The sequence below is a fragment of the Scyliorhinus torazame genome, chromosome 21 (genome assembly GCF_047496885.1).
Source record: "Scyliorhinus torazame isolate Kashiwa2021f chromosome 21, sScyTor2.1, whole genome shotgun sequence".
Taxonomy (NCBI): domain Eukaryota; kingdom Metazoa; phylum Chordata; class Chondrichthyes; order Carcharhiniformes; family Scyliorhinidae; genus Scyliorhinus; species Scyliorhinus torazame.
In genome coordinates this window covers 48,814,592-48,837,576 of record NC_092727.1, presented here as the reverse complement: position 1 = coordinate 48,837,576, position 22,985 = coordinate 48,814,592, and the positions used below count along the sequence as shown (strand labels likewise).

Here is a 22,985-nt window from a genome sequence, read left to right as displayed (position 1 = left end):
CTTCAGCTCATTAAAAATAGGTTTGGAGAGCATTCCAAACTCGTCGGTGCCTCTCTATTACGGAGGTCTTCCATCAGATAATGACTGAGAAGGAGCTCTGTAAATTAATGTAAAATGCAGCCAGCAATATGGCTGTTTTACATGTGAGTTAAGAAACACCAAACTGTGTTTATTGAATGCAACAATGCCCCTTTTTAACCACTGGATTCAGATTATCGCCTCTTTAACTGTCTGTTGCTGTCAAAAAGCATTTTTAATTCATTCAAGGATGTGATTGGAACTGGCTAAGCCAGCGTTTATTGCCCATACTTAACTGCCGTGAGAAGATTATGGTGAACCATCTTCTTGAACCGCTGCAGTCCATGAAGTGCAGGTACACCCACAATGCTGTTAGGGACAGAGTTCCAGGATTTTGACCCAGCAACAGTGAAAGAGCAGCCAATTATATTTCCAAGTCAGGAGGGTGAGTGGCTTGGAGGGGAACTTTGTGGTGTTCCCATGTGGCTACTGCCCTTGTCCTTCTCGGTGGTAGAGGTCGCAGGTTTGGAAGGTGCTATTCAAGGAGCCTCGGTCGTTTGCTGCAGTGCATCTTGTATACATGGTACATACTGCTGCTGCTGTGCATCTGTGGTGGATAGGGTGCCAATCAAGCGGGGCTGCTTTGTCCTGGATGATGTCGAACTTCTTGAGTGTTGTTAGAGCTGGACTCATCCAGGCCTGGAATTTTCTTTCCTCCAGAATCACCCTGGACTTGCTTCTGTTCCCAAGATGTCCTCGGTTCTCTGAATGTCTTGAAAAGCATGCCTGGAATTTTTGCCAGAAATTACCCAAATCTGCCTGTGTCATGAAATGGCACACATAGGCTGCAAAATGAAATTAAAATTAAAATTGCTAGAATTCCACAGCCAGCCTATTTGTATCTAAAAGAGAAATGAATGCTGATGATTTGGACTGTAAGTCTATGTCAGAGTTCTTCATGTACCTCGTGTATGGTGGCCATGCTATTCTTACAGTTCATCCAATTCGCTGACAAAATCTACTGAATGCCTTTCATGACTTCAGGACACCCCAGAATAACAGCCAGTGAAGTACTGTAGAAGTGCAGTTATTGTTATCATTTGACAATGAGTGCACAGCAAGCTCCCACACATAGCTATGTAATTAAAATAAACAAAAAATCTGTTGTAGTGATGTTTTTGAGGGATAAATATTGACCAGGGCATGGGAAAAGACGTTAATAAACTTGCAGAATGGGATGTGTAAATGGCAAATAAATTTCAGTCTAGTGCAAGGTGATGTTTTTGGGAGGAGGTTACCTACTCCACCCAAAATAAAAGTCAAAGGGATTGAGGGATGCAGGTTATAAATTCTAAAAACTAGCAATACAGGCCAACAGAGCCATAAGAAGGTAAACAAAGCACTGGTCTTCATGTTAAACGTGTTTAAAACCCTGTTTAAACCATGCTAGGGTACTGCAAACAGTTCTGGTCTGCTTATTACAAAAAGGACTTCGAGGCACTGGTGAAGTTGCAAAAAATAGGTTTCTGAAACGAAAACCAAGAGATTGTAACTATCAGGAAAGACTGAACAGGTTGGGACTCTCTAGGAAAGGGAAGGCTGAGGGATGAGCTGATAGAGACCTTTACTATCAGGAAGTGTTTATCACTTGTGGGGGAGGTAAACTGATGGGTGGGAGGGTGAATAAATATTAGGTAGCTCTTGCATCCAGGAGAAACGACACAAAGTATTGAGAATGTGAAAATGAAAACTCTAAATTTATTTTTTTAAAGTATTGAGAATGTGGAACTCTCCACCACATGGAATGGTTGAGGCGAACAGCATTGAAGGGGAAGCGAGGTAAGTAAATGAGGGAGGAAGATATGCTGACGGAGTGAGATCAAATAAAGATAGAGGAGACCTGTGTGGGGCATAAATACCAGCATAGACCTGGTGGGAAGAATGGTCTGTTTCTGACCTGTCAAATATTATGTAACTCTCCTGTTTTTTGTTGAATAGTGCCATGGGATCTTTCATACCCACTTGAGAGAACAGATTAGATCTCGGTTTAACGCCTCACCTGAGAAAGATCCCTCGGAATGTCAGCCTAGCTTATTCGGTTTAGCCTTTGCATTGAGGCTTGAACTGACAACCTTCTGAGTGAGGGAGGATCAAGTGCTGAGTCATAGTGGGTACACTGAAATCCTTGAATAACAGGAACAAGGCTTAAAAACAGACATGGCACAAAGTGGGTACAATAGGAGGTGGAGTGTTGAAGATGGTTTAACCTAAAGGGAGTTAACCATCGGAAAATGCTTTGGGTTGATTGCAGCATATGTGCCATGTTACCATGGAAGCTGAAAGACATTCTCCTTTCTCTCAGTAATGTTCGAGGGATTCCTTGCTGGTGACGACCTGGACTTTATGCCTGTTTGATGTTAGCTTGACTTAGTTGGCAAATGTTCTTTCCTATGAGGCAGAACATAATGTGTTCAAGCCCCTCTTCAGGACTCGAGTACATAATTTAGGTTAGCATTCCCATGCCATACCAAGGGAGTGCTGAAGTTGGGGAATTGATAGCATGAAATCCTGCGCACCTTCTCCAGGGAAGAATTTGAAGAAGAGTGTGGAATATCCTGGCATCCTGACTGACATTCCTTCAACCAAATTCAGATCCAGTGATAGTTCCTGACTGCATACAAAATTTCACTGAACAGTTCCTACATAATATAATTGCACAGAATTTGCCCAACCAGTCCTTGCCAGTATCCATGAACGTCCTCCCACTCTGACTGTCTCCTCCTGTACTGCCTATCTCCCTGTCCTCCTCGCATTCATTGTATAAGAAATGATCTATCACAGAATCTTTACAATGCAGGAGGCACTGGCTCTCTGAAAGAACATTCTATCTCGTCCCACTCCCTGCCTTATTCCTGTAACCTTGCAAATGTTCCTTCTTGCTTCCACCCCCTGCCCAGCCCACTCCCATTGCACCCCCTCCCCCCCCTCAATCAGAGCTGCCTTGCTGATAGGTCTCCTCTGGGACTCAGGACTGGGATTGCCTGTCAAAGACAATTTGATTAAAGGAAGATGTAAAAATACTGCTCCTGCCAAAAGTACCTTTCTCCTTCCCAAATACCGAGGGTGTTTAAGTTTGTTTAAGTTTGACACAGCCATAATAATTCCAAATTACCTCAGGACCCCATTTAACTCTGAACCAAGTCACTGAATCATTTATCAAACAAATGGCATGACTCCCACGTCATGCCTTCCAGGGATATTGAGCTGGTGGGTGGTCCGTACCTGCAGGGTGGCAAATGTGGCACATCATAAATCGTTGTCAGCCGCTGGGGATATCAGGACATCTCAGGTGTTGGGGGTCAGGTATGGGTGAGCAATCCCTTGCTTGGTCTCAAGCCATAGATCAAAAGGGGGGGGGGTCTGATACTGTGCAAGCGTTTGACAATCCTGGCCGCAGCGGTCAGGAATAACTAAAGACAGTTAGGAGCTGAGTGGCATTGCTCAGAGACAGAAACATTCAATGCCATTTTTTGATCCTGTGCATACAAACTCTTGATCCAAGCGGGTCTTTCTCTCTACATGCCACAAGCATTGAAAAAAATGTGCATTTGGAAAGCACATATCTCATCTTCAGGACATCTCACCATTTTACAGCCAAGAAATTGTTTTTTTAAATAAATTTAAATACCCAATTCTTTTTTTCCCAATTTAGCGTGGCCAATCCCCATACCCTGCACATCTTTGGGTTGAGGGGGTGAGACACACGCAGGAAGACAGTATCCCCTTCATTTAACAACTTATCTATGAGACAGCAGGCGGGATTCTCCATTACTAGTCCGTCTCGCTACTGTTGCTAGCGAGGATGGAAAAATTTGGCGCTCAGCAAAACCTTCATCCACTGCAACGGGAACAGAGAATCCCGCCGGCGTGAAGGAATAGAGAATCAAAGTCAGCATCTCTGACAGGGCAGTTCTCCCTCAATTCTGCGCTGAAGTATCAGCTTCAATTACCCACAGAGCTCCCAGTAGTGGAGAGTCTTGACCTCACTACCTCCATATCTCAGGAATATGAGTACTACCACTTCGTTAGAATGGCTACTTTCATATTCTGAACTTGCAACGTCAACATTCAAGAGCGGTTCTGCTGACCCTCCAAGTGGTTGTAGTAGCTCCCGCTGGTGGGATCTTCCAGTCCCGCTGATGGTGAACCCCCACCGCCGGTTTCCCGGCAACAGGGGTGAATAAAACAGGAAACTCGGTTGACAGAGGCGGGATCAGAAGATCCCACTGGCGGCCAATGGCGTGCTTCCTCTCTCCACTGCGAAACATACCGCAGAGGGTGTAAAAAATCCCACCCACTGCTAGACTTTAATACAAGACACACTATCCACTGATCATCAGCTGACATTGAACATGTTGGGCTGGATTCTCCAGACCCTGACGCCGAAATCACGGCTGGGGCGGAGAATCCAGTTTGACGCCGTAATCGGGCCCAGCGCCGGTTTGGTGATTCTCCGGGCACCGAAAATCGGCATCACCGGGGAGTACACCGCCGGGGGGCCATTGCCAGAGGCCCGCTCAGCAATCCGCCGCCCCCGACCAGCCGAGTTCCTGTAAGTTACAAAGTGGGGGGTTAGGTTAATTAGTTTAAAAGTCTACAAATGTCAGTTGTATATGGATTTGCTAGATTGAAGTCTTGTATGGTTTCAGACTGGGCTTAATGGTATTTCCGAAATCTGCAACAGGACAATTTAAAGATGTGAACGGATAATTTATCTTTGGTCTTCTGGAGTCAGCAGCTTCTTGATTGGTTTTTAGAAACTACCTGCTGGGTATAGCTGGTCTACAAAAGGCAGGACTCAAAAATGAGGATGGGTGAAGGCAGCACAGTGCCAGGGACATGGGTTTGATTCCGACCTTGGGTGACTGTGTGGTGTTTACACATTCTCCCTCCCAGTGTCTCTGTGGGTTTTTTCTGGGTACTCCTGTTTTCCCAACAACCCAAAGATGTGCATGTTAGGTGGACTGGCCATGCTAAATTGCTCTTTAGTGTCCTAAGATGTGCAGGTTAGGTGGGGTTACGGGGATAGGGCAAGGGATTGAGCCCAGATAGTGCTCTTTCAGAGTGATGGTGCAGACTTGATGGGCCGAATGGCTTCCTTCTGCACTGTAGGGATTCTATGGATGGAAAAAGAGAGTGCTCATCCAGGGCTCTTCTTCTCCCGCTGCTCTTCTCCATCTGTTTTCACTGACCTGGAGAAGAGATGTTTTGTAAAAACACAAAGAAGGCTAGTGGGCTCATCGCATGACCCTCTCACCAACTGACCAGTTATGCAAACACGGTCATAGCAAGTTGTTTCCCGGTCCATGACTTTGACATGATTAGGTTGTGACTGGAGGAGTTCCCATCTCAGCAAGGGTCCATTGACCAAAGAGGTTTCGTCTGATGGCTTGGTCCACACCCAATCAAATACACAGATTGTCTGGGTGTTTTGTGAATGGGTCAGTTTCATACACACTCCTCTCAGGTGATTGCCTGTGATGGACAATCTCTAGACAGGTTGACTCCATTTTAATGGCTTTAGAATTACGCGAATGCTCATCTATATTAGAAACTTCTGTTTAAGTCATTTTAAAAACAAATGCTGCTGTTTGGTCTTTTCAAACTCTAGCAGTGATTTCAGCCCAGTAAATAAATAAAGCCATTTTCAATATAAAGTATGGCATTATAACAATGAAGGGTGTATATGCTGTTTGCTATGTTCTTTATATTCCACACGCAAACTCACTTTACGTACACAATTGGTATATCAACAGGAAAAGACTACTTTCAGAAGGGATGACTCAACAACAACAACTTGCCTTTATATGGCACCTTTAACAGAGTTAAAGCATTTCAAGGTACTTCATAGGAATGTTATCAGACAAAGTGTGACACTGAGCCGCATGAAGTGTAGGACAGGTGACCAAAAGCTTTTTCAAAGGTGCAGTTTATAAAGGAGTAGAGCAAAGTAGACCGGTTTGGCAGGGAATTCTGTAGTTTACAGCCTAGGCAGCTGGAGGCACCAGTGGTGGGGCGGGGTGGGGGGGGAGGAGATGAGAATATGGGATGTGCAGGAAGCCAGAATTGGAGGTGCACTAACTTTCCTTCCTACCCTTGAAGGAGTCACAGAATAATGCAGTGCAAGGTCTCCAGACACTGCCTGCTTGCATAGTGAAAATGTTAATTAGTTTCGCTTCCAAAGTCTCCAATTTCACACCAGATCTTAAATTTCTCCCCCCAAAAATGTGAAACATTCAAAAACAGGCTGTGCTCCCATCTTAGCAGCACAATGTGATCCAGTCTGAGCCAGCAGGAGTGGAGTTCTGAGAGACGGGAATGATCACAGGCAGCTGAAGCCAGGCTGAGCTTAATCTCCTCCAGCTGTTGCCATTTTTAATGGCACCTCTGTACCCTGAGATATCACAGGTGTCCGTGACAGAATCAAACCAGACTTTACTATTCCGGATAATTCCATCTGCTAAGAGGTTGGTCCTTAAAGTGGATTTAAAATTTTTCCCATGCCAGTCTTCTCCTCTGCTTTTTAAAAAATAAATTTGGAGTACCCAATTCATTTTTTCCAATTAAGGGGCAATTTAGCGTGGCCAATTCACCTACCCTGCACATCTTTTGGGTTGTGAGGGCGAAGCCCACGCAAACACTGGGAGAATGTACAAACTCCACACAGACAGTGACCCAGAGCCAGGATCGAACCTGGGACCTCAGCGCCATGAGGCAGCAGGGCTAACCCACTGCGCCACCATGCTGCCTTCTCTCCTCTGCTTAAGGTGCTGGCTGCAGCAAGAGGCAAAGGCAGGCAGCAGCCATGTTGGGGCCTACAACTCCCTTGTCAAAGAGAGGAGGTAGATCCTCAGATGGTTAGCAGCCTCACGGCATACAAAAGTGGCCAAATGGGCAAATGGAAGATAAAGTTCAAAGCCCGTTCCGAGATGCCACAGCTCCCAAGATGTTTCACCTTATAAAAAACAAACTAAGACCATAAAATCATAATAAATATGAACAGGAGTAGGCCATTTGGCCCTTCGAGCCTGCTCTTCCATTGTACACAATCATGGCTGATTTAACAGTCACTAAGTTCACTTTCTTGCTTTATGTCCGTAACCCTTAATTCCCCGACTGATTAAACACCTATTGATCTCAGCCTTGAAAATGTTCAATGATTCGGCCTCCAAAGCTTCCAAAGATACAACATCCTTTTGAGAGAAGAAATTCTTCCTCAAATCTGTCTCAAATGAGCACCCCCTTGTTCTGCGACTATGCCCTCTGGTCTTACCCTCTCCCATGAATGGAAACATCCTCCCACCCAATCTAACCCACTAAGAATATTGTATGTTTCAATCAGATCACCTCTCATTCTTCTGAACTCCAGGGAGTACAGATCCAACCCATTTAATCTTTCTTTTAAAAAAAATTTAGAGTACCCAATTATTTTTTCCAATTAAGGGGCAATTTACCGTGGCCAGTCCACCTAACCTGCACATCTTTGGGTTGTGGGGGTGAAGCCCACGCAGACATGGGGAGAATGCGCAAACTCCACACATCCAGGCCCAGGATCGTCAGCGCCATAGGCAACAGTGCTAACCACTGCGCCACCGTGCCGCCCCGTACACTATATTCTAAATGTGGTCTCGCTGGTACCTTGTACAGTTGCTGCAACACTTCTTTCTTTTTACACCCCAGTCCCTTGAAATACAAACCAGCATTCATTTGCCTTCCCTATTACCTTCTACACCTGTATGCTAGTTTTCTGTGTTTCATGAACAAGGACCCCAAGTTCCTTTGTGCTACAGTTTTCTGCAGCCTCTCTCCATTTAAGTATTAATCCACCCTCTCATTCTTTCCTCCAAAATAAAAATCCCATATTTTCCCACATTGAATTCCATTTGCCAATTTTCTGCCCACTCACTTAACCTGACAATTTCTCTCTGTTAACTACTTTTATCCTTCTTACAATCCTGCTTTCCTCCCTTCGGATCATCTGCAAATTTGGTCACTGTAAAGGTAAAAGTAAAGTCGCCACGATCCAAGATGACCATAGGCTGCTTTCCCCTTTTGGAGGGGAGAGCTGACTGGTGATTCAACCTGAGGATCACCACATCTCAGGTGAGGGGCAAGGTTGAGAAAGCGGGGCTTCATGAATAACCTTAGCCAGTATGGGAATTGAACTGCTGGCTTTGCTCTGCATCACAAACCTGGGCCGTGAGTCTCCCGCAATCGGCGGGCTGTACCGGCGCCACAGAGTGGCGTGAACCACTCCGGCGTCGGGCCACCCGGAAGGTGCAGAATCCTCCGCACCTCCGGGGCTAGGCCGCTGCTGGAGAGGTTGGCGGCGCGCCAACCGGCGCTGCAGGGCCTCCGCCGGCTGGCGCGAGTTGGTGCATGCGCAGGACCGCCAGCGTGTTCTGGCGCATGCGCAGAACCGCTGCCGTGTTTCCTGCGCATGCGCAGGTGATTTCTTCTCCGCACTGGCCATCGCGGGGCTTTACAGAGGCCTCCACGGCACAGGCACGCCCGCAGATCGGTGGGCCCCGATCGCAGGCCAGGCCACCGTGCCCCCCCCCCCCCCCCCCCCGGGGCTGGATCCCCCTGCGAGGACTCTGCAAGCCGTCCTCCAAGCCAGGTCCCGCCGGTATGGACCTTGTCTAATCCACAGCGGCGGGACTGGCCGAAGACTGGTGGCTGCTCGGCCCATCGGGGCCCGGAGAATCGCCGGGGGGACGTGGGACACTGCCAGCGGCCCCCGACCAGCGTGGCGCGATCCCTGCCCCCGCTCAAAAAACGCCGCCGGAGAATTCGGCAGCCAGCGTCGGAGCGGCGGGATTCACGCCACCCCCTGCCGATTCTCCGACCTGGCGGGGAGTCGGAGAATCCCGCCCCTGATGTCTAGCCAACTGAACTAAACCTGCCGCCATTATACTCTGTTCCTTCCTCTTTTCACTTCTCCCCACATTGGACTTTACATTAATGTGCATCAGACTGTTCAGGGTTGCCAATTTCCAAATTGAAAATTGAATTCTCACTCTCTGCAGCCTGTGAACAATATCCTCAAGAATCGTAATGTGTCATTAATTGTAAGTCAGCTGGTTCCTGACTCTCCCCTCCCAACACCCTCACTTTGAAATTTATGGTGCCTCCCAAAGGTGTCAGAATTCAGCGATGCCCTCTGGAATGCAATTTTCAAATCACACGCGCATTTTGACCCCGCCAGCAAATAAATTCGGGAAAAGCCCAATATCTTCCTTCTCCAGTGTGTCACAACTGGCACTTAAAAGTCAATGCTAATTTTAGGGTTGCAAAGGCAACACTCAGACCCAATAGTTGGACTCCAACCGAATCAGTAAAAAGTACAGCTCCAAATCTCACAGTTCATTTGATAACAGTTACAAGCTTTTGTCACTAAGGGACTTAAAAACACTCCGAGTTGGCGGCGCACATTCAGTCCTAGGTGCCAACTGGGACCGCCACCGGTAACATCGGTGCATAAAGAGTTTAGCACCAGTAAAATTTCCAGCATCTGGCATATGCTTGGTAAGCGAGAACAGGGAAGGGCACTGATAGGCAAAGAACTCAGAGAAGCCTGTCTTCAAAGGAATTTTAGTTGAGGGCTGAACAGACAATCTGGAAACTGTGGAGCTGTGAAGCTTTACTTTCAATTTTTTTCCCTCATCCACGGGATGAAGGTGATAAGCCAACATTTCCACTGTAATATTTGAACATTTCACACATATGCTTGCAGACACATATATAGCACAGATAACTGCAAATGCACCACATGCATGGGCTCACAGACACAGACTCACATGCACAGACACATACATGCAGGCCAGCACAATTACACACACTTGCAGACACACATAGACACTGACGCACACTCTTAAACACACCTACTTGAATATGCTCACACAAATCGATGTGGACACTTGGGGTGGAATTTCCCAGTCCCTCCCATGAGCAGGATTTTCCAGTCCCACCGAAGTTAATGGCCTGCTGAACGACTTACCACATATTTCACCTCCAGCCCCGCTGGACTGTAAAACGCTGTCCCTGCAGACACTCACACAGACATGCACATGCATACAGACAGACACACAAACACACATGAAGAGACACACCCACACACACAAATACAGACACAAACATAGACACCCGCACACTTGCAGATACACACACACACACACACACACACACATTGTGGTGAATGTATTATACCAATAATCCACCACTGTATCAGTATCACTCTTTGCCTTTGTATTTGCATCTATGTATGTTGTTGCCCTTGTGGGCTCCACCTATGGGCCATTGTATGGCATCGTCCATAGGGGAACACATTGACACATGTATGGGCTCCGCCCATGGCTCCTCTTGAGGGGGGGGGTAGAAAGAGCAGTCGACCTGTAGGTGGCGCTCAGTATTGTGTCAGTCGCAGGCAGGCACTGTTCTAAGTTGATTAAGGCCACGGTTTACCTTTACTCTTGTCTCAAGTGAATTGATGGTCGCATCACACATACCCACACATAAACACAGACACACACATGTACACACAGACACACATACATAAAGAAATACACAGACACACACAACGCAAAAGTAATAATAATAATTGTTGTTATTGTCACAAGCAGGCTTACATTAACACTGCAATGAAGTTAATGTGAAAATCCCCTAGTCGCCACACACTGGCGCCTGTTTGGGTACACCGAGGGAGAATTCAGAATGTCCAATTCACCTAACAGCACTTCTTACGGGACATGTGGGAGGAAACTGGAGCACCCGGAGGAAACCCACACAGACACAGGGAGAACCTGCAGACTCCGCACAGACAGTGACCCAAGTAGGAATCAAACCCGGGACCCTGGCGCTGTGAAGCAACAGTGCTAACCACTGTGCTACCGTGCCACCCACACACAGACAGTGACACACACTCACAAACACATACGTACATGCAGACACATATTTGCAGACACACACAGACACGAGCAGACATACACACAAACACACACACTCAAATACACGCATATATGCACGCACACACATTTACAGATGCACGCGTGCAGACACACAAACACACACGCGTACACACTTAGATAGAGGTATATAAAAACTGAATCATACACAGTAGAAGAAGACCTACAATGATTTTGTTAGTGGGAGACAACCATATTTTCTTTCCAGGCTTTGGGGTCGGTGCTAGGGTATGGGGTATGCGTGGAGATGGGCAGTAAATGGTCTCCACAGTCTATCTCACAGCCTCTGCCAGCTGGATTGAATTTTCTAGAGCGAGAACAAAGCCCACGTCTATCGCAACATTTCTTCAGATGATATTGCCAGGCAATCAGTGGGAATCCAGACATGCAGCAGTGATGTCATTGGCTCCCCACTGGGTGGACCCTGATTACCAGCAGCTCACGGCCGTCTGGCCTGATTTACAGAGAGAGAAAAGCCTTCAGAGAGCTGGTAACGCACGACAGCTTGAATTTATCAGTTGAAAGTGTAACGGGGACAAGGGAAAACTGGCCTGCACCAACATCTGGGATTTGCATCGTAAAGGCTCAGAGCGTTTTGGAAAATGAATACCTTATTGGAGGAGTTTGGTTCTAAACACTCGGTGCCCAGGGAACGGAGCTGGCCTGAGAGCAGTGTCAGGTGTCTGATTGGAAAGCAGGCTGCCACATTAAATTTAAAAAGTAAACTCTGAGCAGGCACCAAAAGCTGGTGTCATGCTGACAATCAGATACAGTACAGGAGTGCCTGACTCCAATACTCTTTCACGTACTGTCCCGTCTTATCTAAGCAGCTTATGGCTCCCTCACCAGCAGAGAATTCATCTAAAACATGCATTTTGTAACCTGCCACTATGGACACAACACGCATGGCTCCCTTGCAAGTAGCCAAACCTACATAAAACACCCTCTCTATCACACTTTAACACATTCCTGGCTAGCTGTCATTCTCAAAGTGATAGATAAGACTACAATGGGTGATGGAAAGGGTTTGGCTTGCACACAGTGTAAAGGGGCAATGCCACATTCCAAACAAAGAATGAGATCCAAGCACGTCACAATCTTTTACATTGTTGAAATGTATCTTGGTTAAGCAGTTCTCCCTGCCCGTAATTACCTGGTGGGCATGAAGGGTGGCAGAGGAAGAGTTGCTGTGCTCACCCATCTGAACTAGAGATGGGGGTGTCGTGGTGGCACAGTGGCCAGCATTGGTGCTTCACACCACCAGCGACCTGGGTTCCTCTTCGGCCTTGGATGAGTGCCTATGTGGAGTTTGCACTTTCTCCCTGTGTCTGCGTGGGTTTCCTCTTGGAGCTCCAGTTTCCAGCCTAAAGAAGTGCAGTTTAGATGGGTTGGCCATGATCAATGCGCAGAGTTACAGGGATAGGGCGGGGGAATCGGCCTAGGTCAATGAAGGGTAGGTGCAGACCGACGGGCCAAATTACCTCCTTCTGCACTGTATGGATTCTATCCAAATGCCAAATGTCAGGTGCCATTGACCTGCAAGGGAGGGAAGGAAATGTAATGGGGAGCCCAGGCTAATTCACCTCCTCTGTTAGCCGTGACTCACTGGTAGCACTCTCGTTCAGCTTCAGAAGGTTGTAGGCGTTGCAAAATACCTTTTAAGGGATTGCAACATAACATCACTAGAAAGGAAGTGTGTCATGTAATCTGTTTTTCATTTCACTTTTGCTTTCAATCAGACACTTCTAATTGTGTCTTTAAGCTTTCAGTCCAGTTGTTCCCATGTGTCCAATTGAGTAATCAATGCCTTTATATCACTTTTAAAACACAACAGTAGATTAAAGTCCCACTCAAAGGACTGGAAGGCAAACTCCAGGCTGACACTTTAGTGTGGTAAATAGTGAGGGGGAAAGCCTTAGGTTACAGGACATATAGATGGACTGGCAGAAGAGTGGAAAATAAAAATTAACCTTGAAAAGTGTGAGGTGATGCATTTTGGGAGAACTAACAAGGCAAGCGAATACACAATGAACAGTAGGATGCTAGAAAGTACAGAAGACCAGCGGGACCTTGGGGTGCATGTCCAAAGATCCCCGAAGGCAGCATAACAGGTAGATAAGGCATATGATATGCTTGCCTTTATCAGCGAGGCATAGAATATTAGATCAGGGAGGTTATGATGGAGCTGCATAAAATGCTGATTAGGCCACAGCTAGAGTACTATGTGCAGTTCTGGTCGCCACTCTGAAGGATGTGATGCACAAGAGGGGTTGCAGAGGAGAGGCACCAGGTTGTTGCCTGGGCTGCAGCATTTCAGCTATGAAGAGAGGCTGGTTAGGCTGGGATTGTTTTCCTTAGAGCAGAGAAGACTGAGAGGTAACCTGATTGAGGTACACAAAATTATGAAGGGCATAGAGAGAGTAGATAGGAAGAAAGTTTTCCCCTTAGAGGAGTTAATAACCAGGGGGCATAGATTTAAGGTAAGGGGCAGGAGATTTAGAAGAGATCTGAATAAAAATCTTTTCACCCAGAGTGGGGATCTGAAACTCACTCCATGAAAGGGTGATATAGGCGGGAATCCTCACAGCATTTAAGAAGCATTTAGATCAGACTTGACACGCTATAGCATACACGGCTATGGATCAAGTGCTAGAAAATGGGATGAGAAGTGGCAGCGCAGTGGCACAGTGGTTAGCACTGCTGCCTCACGGCACCGGGGTCCCAGGTTCGATCCCAGCTCTGGATCACTGTCCGTGTTGAGGTTGAACATTCTCCCGTGTCTGCGTGGGTTTCGCCCCCACAACCCAAAGATGTGCAGGGTAGGTGGACTGGCCATGCTAAATTGCCCCTTAATTGGAAAAAATGAATTGCGTACTCTAAATTTAAAAAAAAAAAAGAAAATGGGATAAGGATAGGTGCTTGATGGCCGATGGAGACACGATGGGCCGAAGGGCATCTTTCTGTGCTGTACGACTTTATGGACGTGATCAAACGGCCTCATTGTGCCCGACTTGGTGACGCAACGAGAAAGTTAAATCTCTCACGAGGCCTCTCACGAGATTTGCGACACGGTGTTCCAAGTTACTCTTCTGGGTTTCACGATACCCTCGCATTTAACATCAGCGTGGTTCATAACAATCTTTATTAGCAAAACAAGTCCTGCATGAGATGTACAGCACCTGATGCGCTGCAGTCATTTCAATTCCACTCAAATTACCGAAGAAGTTCAGATATAATAATAATAATCTTTGATTGTCACAAGTACGAAGTTACTGTGAAAAGCCCCTGGTCAACACATTCCGCCACCTGTTCGGGTAAGCTGGGACGGGAATTGTACCCGCGCTGCTGGCCTTGTTCTGCATTACAAACCAGCTATCTAGCCCACTGAGCTAACCCATCCTAACAGGTGTTACTTCCCCAGTTACAATGATCTCCATGCCCCTATACTGACGCTCTCTCAAGCAAAGCACAGTCGAGTTGAATCTTTGTCTTAATTGACCCTGATACTGAGCTTTGAGTGCTGTGTATCAGCAACTTGATACCACCATCTGCCATCTCTCACCCAGTAAAATGAGGGGTAGGAAATTGAGAGCAGCATGTCCCTGATTTTTCTGCATCCATTCCCAGCTCCAGAGAGTGAATTCGCAAAAGAGTGAAAATCTTGTGGGTTCTTCAATGGGTGGGCAGTCTACACTGCTCAGTGACTGCTCAGAGGGCAAGGAGCATCAAAGGCGAGCATGCCCTCCATGGGTTACAACTCCCACACTGATTTCATAGATAATGAGCTTAAAGTAGAAAATATTGGAAATATGCAGTGGGCCAGTTGAGACAGATAAAAAGTGGCGGGTATAGATAGGTCCCTTCATCAGATTGGGGGAATTACTACGTTTTCTTTGAGAAACTGTGGTGGTGAGTTTCCCTTTTTGTATTCTTGCTACCTTTTCTGATGCAAGGTTATCAACAGTTTAAAGAGGCCCAAATAATTCACTGATCTGTCTGCGTGCATGGGTCTGAGTAGAAATGACAACCTCTGATTAAAAGGTGAGGAAAGGAAGGACTGGCTCTGAGTATTCAACAGACTTTGTGTTTGGAGAGAGGACGAGAGAGATGATCAATGATAAGAGAATGGAATGCATGCAGGGTCTCCTGAGAGCTCACATCCCCAGGGCCTGACTGTACAACATTGCGGTACATTTCTCGGAGAGAGACAAGTGGTTAGCAAACCTATGGGATGGAGAGAAATAAAGGAACAAACCGCCTCTGTGCCTCAGTACCACAGAGGGGCAGATGAGTGACTGCCTGGCAAACCTAGGTGTATTACAAACAAAAATTGGGCAATCACTCAGAGTAACGTTTGCTCTATGGGCAGCACGGTGGCACAGTGGTTATCACTGCTGCCTCATGGCGCCGAGGACCCAGATTCGATCCCGGATCTGGGTCACTGTCCGTGTGGAGTTTGTACATTCTCACCGTGTTTGCGTGGGTTTCGCCCCCACAACCGAAAGATGTGCAGGGTAGGTGGATTGGCCACGCTAAAATTGCCCCTTAATTGGAAAAAAAATGAATTGGGCACTCAAAAATTTTTTTAAAACATTTTAAAAAAGAGTAACGTTTGCTCCATTTTAGGAATGGCCCCTTTTCGCCTGTCTATTTACAAAGAGGGGTGAGTACAACAAATAGTAGAGAATCCCCATTGGCAAAGGGTAGTGGACAATTGTGGGTGCATGAGGAAGTCAGAAAATGACTCCAATTTCGGTGTGCCAATTTGGTGAGATGTTCAAGACAATTGGACATTTGTTTCCTCCAAAAGGAAATTTGATGACTGTTGAAAAGGAGAAACATTTAAGGGGATGGGGAGCAAGCACAAGGAGTAGGCTTTGTGGAAAAATCTCCAGCATAGATTAGACGGGCTGAATGGCCTCACCTGTGTGGCTGGGATTTCCCCCACAGGCAGAATGTTTTCCGGCGACGGTGGCAGCTCGCCAGAGGGATCTTCCAATCCCACCAAAGTCTAACAGTATTTTGTATATCTCGCCTGTCCCGCCATTGGGGGTCACCTTTGGCGGGACCAGAAGATTCCTCATGTGGGAAGGGCAGGAAAATCCTTTCCTATGAGTCTCCAGGAGACCTCAATGGGAAGGTAAATAGTTTACTGACACTGAAGACCTATTGCTGCAGCTTGCTATCTTTATTTGTTTTAATGTAGAGATGCCCCAGGCATTGATGCCCAACGAGACAATACCAACATGCGAGGAGTGTAAAGCAAAGGTTAAAATAGGCTTGTTTTCACAACAAAGACTCCGACATTAGCAGCTTTACTCATACAGCACCTTTAACATAGAAAGTAATCTATTGTGCTTTCTACCTGGAGGGATGGTAAAACAAAATGAATGTGAAAGATATAAAGAAATGGACACTGAGCTATAGGTAAGAGAGCATGGAGGGGTGATCTGGAAGTGAGTTTGGAGGATGTTTTGAAAGTTGATGAGGGAACTGGTAGCCTTTAAGAGAGAGTTCCAGATAGGAGAGATGAGAAACTGTTCTCTTCTTTGTTGCAAAGGAGGGCAATAACAAAAGGCCAGAGTCAAAGGGTGTATAGCGGGGGGGATGTAGCCAAATGTGAAGTAGCGAAATGTGGAGTTTTGCTCTTTCGTAGGGAGAATAAAGGAGCTGAATATTATTTAAATGAGGAAGACTGCAGAAAGCTGCAGCACAGAAGGATTTGGGGTCCTAGTGCATAAATCGCAAAAATCTAGTGTGCAGGTTCATCAGGTAGTAGAGAAAACAAATGGAATATTGGCCTTTATTTCAAAGGGAATGGAGTATAATAATAGGGAAGTCCTGCTAAAACTATACAAGGCACTAGTTCGACCACACCTGGAATACTGTGAACAATTTTGGTCCCCTTATCTAAGGAAAGATATATTGGCATTGGAGGCAGTCCAGAAAAAGTTCACTAGATTGTTCCTGGGTATGGAGGGATTTTCTTATGAGAAGAGGTTGAGTAGGTTGGGTCTGTACTCATTGGTGTTTGGAAGATTGAGAGGCAACCTTATTGAGACTTGTAGGATTCTCAGGGGGCTTGACAGGGTAGATGCTGAAAGGTTATTTCCCCTTGTCAGGGAGTCTAGGACCAGAGGGCATAATCTCAGAGTAAGGAGTAAGACAGAGATGAGGAGGAATGTCTTCTATCAGAGGGTAGTGAATCTGTGGAATTATTTATCGCAGAGGGCTATAGAGGCTGACTAAGGGGATCAAGAGTTATGTGGAAATTGGAGCTGAGGTTTATCATATCAGACCAATGAGCTAATCGAATTGCGGAGCAGTCTCGATGGGCTGAATGGCCTACTTCAGTTCCTACATCTTGTAGGCTTCTGACAGAGGTTTCGGAGGTTGATTGGGCTGAGGCTATGGAAGGACTGTAATTGAATGCAGTAGGAGACAAAAAGGCATGTCAATCAGTGAGGACAAGAATGATGTCCTGTGGGATATAAGCAGCAGCGTTTTCAGCAAGTTGGGATTTATTCAGTTAGAGAATGGAGACCAGCCAGGTGAAGGTGGTAGAAATTGAGTCAGAGATGGCAACCGTCATTCACTCAGGAAGCAGCAACTCCAAGATCCCATTCTATGCACTATACCTGTCCCTGGTGATACAATATTAATCACCTGTCATTTTTTGAGGTGCTGACCAGATGCCAGATCCTCATCTCACTGCCTAAACCTTCAAACTTTCAATTTTAACTGAACAATACACAGGACATTCAGACTATTTTGCCCTGCAGCTGGATCACATCTCAGAGACCTACAGTGACAAACAGGAACTCATAATGTTCCTTAAGTTCCAACTCACAGAATTCAAGATGGTTTTATTTTGCGGGGTGTGAGGGTTGAGATAATCAATTGGTCAATTATCTGCAGGTAGCTGGTTCTCTAACTAGCCCATGGCATACAAGTGGAAATAGATTAAGCCCACCAGCAGAATGGGGAGGTAGAGAGTTGAGATCCTGACTCTGGGTTGGCACAGTTAACTGGAAGAGGTAAACTAGGAAGGTAATTACTCTATATCTGTGAATCTTCTCCTCCCCACATGAATCAATCAATGCAGAGCAGTATGGTTTCACAATCATAGGATGGCACAGAATCTCCTTCATCCAAACTGACCAGTCACTATGTCCTCATTGAGCAGTCTGGGGATCCTTCAATAACACTCAAATTTTGGTTGCCTGCCATAATGATCATGTTAATCTGTGCCGGTGATCTATTGGCTTCTAACTGCCCCCAATGAATAATAAGTTAACTTAATTTGATTTCAGTTGAGAATAGTTTGTACTATGGCTGTTAATCATTCAAAGTTATTTTCCTACCACTGGTTGTGTTCCTCAGGGCTATTAAAAGATGGTTTGATTGTCAACTCCTATATTGAATTTACAGAGTGGACAAGGCATGGCTGGTATCACGCAGTTCCTGGGAGCCGGGGAGCAACCATTCCTTAACAAGCCCAATCAGCATGTGGGCATTCTTGCCTAACTGCTTCCTCGCTAGTTTTCTGTTTGTGTGCTTGAAGTTATTGTGTTGTCATAGTCATTGTCATTTTTGAGATTTTTAATGAACCTTTTCTCCTAGATTTTGGAAGTGGTTACCTTCAAATGTTGAATCTACAAAACAAAATGCAGAGGGTTCCTGGAGTGGCGGAGGGGTATTGAGGTGGATACTGCAATTGCTTTTCCCAATAGTGTCAATTTTTCAATCTGTATCTGGAATTGACAAATACCTCACACCCGTTATGTTGAGGAGTCTCTGATCCCTTTCGAGCTGTGAACAGAGGGAGATAAAAAAGATCAGTCAAATTGAAAGGAAGCTTCAAGGTTGTCAGGCACAGCAGAGGCTCCAAGGAGAAGACTGCTGAGGATAGTTAGACAATGAGACAAACCATCCATCTCCAGATTGCTGGAGACCGGACATACAACCAAAGTGTACATTGAGACCCCGTGGAAGTCCTGACACACGGAACTACATTTAAATTGCTCGGGAATTTTCAACTTCCGATGGGCGATTCCTGTGTTCCCCAGGACCCTCCACAAATGTCTCCAACTCCAAGTTTAGAGTTGTAGACTTGGGACAGTTGCAATTTACTTAACTGAGCAGTTACCCAGAAAACATTAGCCAAATTAAAACCTAATCTAACATCTGGGTCACTACACAAGTAGCCCCCAATCAACCCCTGGCCATCCCCGACAACCCCAGAATATATCCCGGACCACCCAACTACCTCCCAATCTGACTACCCACTCATCCACCTCCCCCTTATCCAGTTAACCAACTCACAAACTTACCACCTACCTCCCTACCCACCAACCAGCTCACCCACCTTATCCATATACCCACCTCACTCACCTATCCAAGTCACCCATCTGCCCCCTACCATATTACGCATTTACCCACTTTACCCATTCAGTCATCCATTCATTAGCATTCAAACTGGACATTTAAACTTACCATACCACAAGTAGTGCCGAAAAAGGGATGTGTGTTCTGTCTTCCCCCAACACTGTTCGTGCTCAGTGACAATCCAACGATCATTGCCACTGCTGGGAAAATGCAGGCCATTATTATCTTACTTATGTCAAATAGGATGATTTACTGCAGTGGCAAGCATTGTGGTTCATTTATTTTGTTTCATTACTTAAAGCCAAATTGAGATGAATTTGATCATAAATGCTCTGTGTGTTCACGTTATGGGACATAAACAATTAAAGATTTGCATGCTGCATTGTCTCACCTCGTGTTTTCCCAACGCACTTCCGAAGAGTCTGAAGGAGTACACATTCGAGTGACACAAACATCCAGCTCAGATGATAGGATGATGTTATTGTGCTGCTACTCTTGCACTTTAACATAGTTGGGCAGTCTGGGCATGTTCCTAACAGTAAAACCCTCATCGATGAATAGCACCAATCTAACAGAGAGATTATCTAAGGCAGCTTCCTGAATTTATAACTACCATAGAATTATATAAATTTATTTACTGAAGAAAACCATGCAGCCTTTCATGTCACTTTGCTAATCCCACTGCACTGGTCTTCCGCACAGCCCTGTACCCTCCCTTCCTCGTGCTTTAAAAGGTGTGAAATTCTCCAGGTCACCTACTCAAAACCTTAGGTATTATCTCTCCTCTAAAACCAAAAGTCAAAAAGCAGTGTCTGGGCAAAGACCAGAGCAAACTCAGCACAGACCAGGGATTGAACCTGTGAACTATGTGATTTGTATAATTCAGTCCATTAGGGGGAGCCCACCGAATGTAATATCAAAAACCCCGCTGAACTCAGGAGTCCAAAATTAAGGGAGCAGTCACCTCAAAATTAGAGCCAGGGTGTTCAGGGATGAAGACAGGAGCGTGGTCTTCATAGAAACGGTAGAGGAAATCTGGAAAACCTCTGCCTTAAAAAAATGTTGTTCAGGGTGGCATGTTGGCGCAGTGGTTAGCACTGCTGCCTCACGGCGCTGAGGTCCCGGGTTCGATCCCAGCCCTGGGTCACTGTCCATGTGGAGTTTGCACATTCTCCTCGTGTCTGCATGGGTCTCACATCCACAACCCAAAGATGGGCAGGGTAGGTGGATTGGCCACGTTAAATTGCCCCATAATTGGAAAACAATAATTTGGTACTCTAAATTTATTTTTTAAAAGTTGTTCAGTCTGGGGGTTGGGATCTTCCGGTCCTACCCAAGCCGATGCCTGCATTGGGTTCTCCGCTGGCGGGACTAGCGTGCCATGCAATTTGCCATTGACTTCATCCGGACCGGAAGATCCCGTCAGGAGCCAATGGTGAGCTGTCTTCACCCCAGGAAAAACCCCTGCTGGTGGCGGGCGGGGGCTGGAAAATTCTGACCTGAGACTCGATTGAAAATGTTAAAATGAGACTGATAGATTTTTGTTAGCTGTGGGTAATAAGGCTTCTGAAATTCAAGCTGATAGATGAACAACCATGATCTGATTGAATGTTGATACAGGCTTGAGCAGTTGAATAGTCTTCTAATCCTACGTGAACAATACCAGGGGTTACAGAGTAAGGTTAATGATCCAGTTGCTAGCTTTTTGCATTGTAAGATATGTGACTGTAAATTGTCACTGCTCTGGCCACTGTGTCTTGTTCTCACAATGTCTATCTTGCACTCCCTGTATCCAGCCTGAATTCACTTTGTCTCTTCTGATACTCCTTTGGAGGGGTTGAATGGAGGGGTGATGGTGGGTAGTAGTTGGAGTGGGTGGTGGGTGTCATCACTTTCTTGCAATCACTAACGTCCTTCTATATCTCCGAATTATCAAAACTCAAGTTCCTGAGCTGCTCCAAGTGTGCATTTTTCGTCAGTTGAAACTAATAGTCAAGTAAGAATCTGGTTTTGAGCTGGGCTGGCCTCAGCTTGTCTCAGTTTGATGTAACTCTGGGCCCCAGGACACCAGGCTCCAAACCCCTAAAGCAAATGCAGAAACTGTCAGTCTGCAAGAATGCTTTTGCATCTTCAAAGAGAAGGCTTGGCTTCACACTGCTGGCTCTTAACTGCTTCTCAGAGAACAGTGTTCAGACAGGAGGAAACCCATTAAAGTTAAAGCAGGTCATTTGAAGATTGACAGAATGAACATCAGCCTCCACAGGTGGCTCAAACCCATCAGGTATGAGCTCATAAAGTGTCTAAATAATGCTGGCTGCTACCCAGAAGCTAACAGCATCATCTCACTACCACCCTGCAAGTTAATAGTGGCACCAAGAGGCTAAAAGTACCATCACAGAGGATAACAATTCCACCCAGTAGGTTAATCGTGACATCCCAGAGACCAATAGTGGCATCTCAAAGACTTAATAATGGTCTCCCTGAGACACCCAGCAGATTAACAAGTACACTGAGACCAAATGTGCCAGCTCAGCGGCTACTGTCACCCCCGATGGCTCATGCTGCTGTCCTAAAACAAACTAACTAATGCTCCAGGGTGACTAGCAGTTGACCATTAATGAGTGTGACTGTTTCAATCTGTCTCAAGAACAAACTGTACGGGATACCCTTCTCCTTCCCACAATGCATTCTAGGAGTCTCCCATATTACCCAGTATCTCCCAGTGTCCCTGGCAATGTTGTAAAGCTACTGCGCACAATGTTGGATGGCAATGGCCTCATTCCTACTGAGGCCTGTCCACCCAGCACATTTGTTTTGTAACACCACTCTGGTGGTGATCATCATGTACCAAAAACATAACTCAGTTGAAGGACCCAGAAAGAAAAACCCAGTAAAACTAGAGAAATGAGTGGTACTGGTCTGGCTTACCTTAAAATGGAACTCCAGTTCGGACCAGCACCAGTTTTTCCTTCTGGGGGAGTTTAAGGATCAGGACCCAGTGCAATGGAGACGGGCTCTGGCTGCAGTCGATCCTTTTAAAGAGACCATTCTAAAGCAGGTACATTAACTCTGCCCCTTCACCCTTGATAACATGACCCAGTGTGTGCAATACACAAGGTCGGTATATATATGTATATCTTACCCCTTTAATCCTGATAACACTCTATGCCTGTACAGAATAACAAGTATGTCATTCCATTATCCCTAAAATTGCTGCCACTGATTAGTAAGGCGTGCTTCAGTGATGATTCTGGTTTATTCCACTTTGTTCTTATGAAATACATTAATGCAAAATCCTTTTTCAAAAAACAAGCTGTTTCCCTAATCATTCACAGAGCAAACACTCCCTTGTCCGGACAGCGATGCATAAAGCTCTTTCTATGACAACAGAGTGCCATGTTGTGCAGATTCTTGGCACTTCCTGTTGCCATGGAAACAGTTTTTAAGCTGTTTACTTTCTGTGAAGGGGGAGGGGGGTTGTAGTTCAGTACAAGACCGTCTGAGGCCTTAGACGTTGCTGCTCAGTTTATGCAGAGCTCAGAAATATGATAACAG

At 45.9% G+C, this 22,985-nt stretch overlaps 1 protein-coding gene and 1 long non-coding RNA gene across 6 annotated transcripts in view; one reads left to right on the top strand and one right to left on the bottom strand.

Annotated features, from left to right (window-relative positions):
* cdon (cell adhesion associated, oncogene regulated) overlaps positions 1–22,985 on the top strand; it is a 287,217-nt gene that overhangs the window by 72,778 nt on the left and 191,454 nt on the right. The gene's annotated exons all lie outside the window — the stretch shown is intronic.
* On the bottom strand, positions 272–22,795 carry LOC140398285 (uncharacterized). Its single transcript, XR_011937451.1, has 4 exons — positions 22,359–22,795; positions 19,539–19,630; positions 18,683–18,854; positions 272–863 (listed from the first exon to the last, which is right to left on the bottom strand). It is a non-coding gene; the product is annotated as an uncharacterized lncRNA (long non-coding RNA).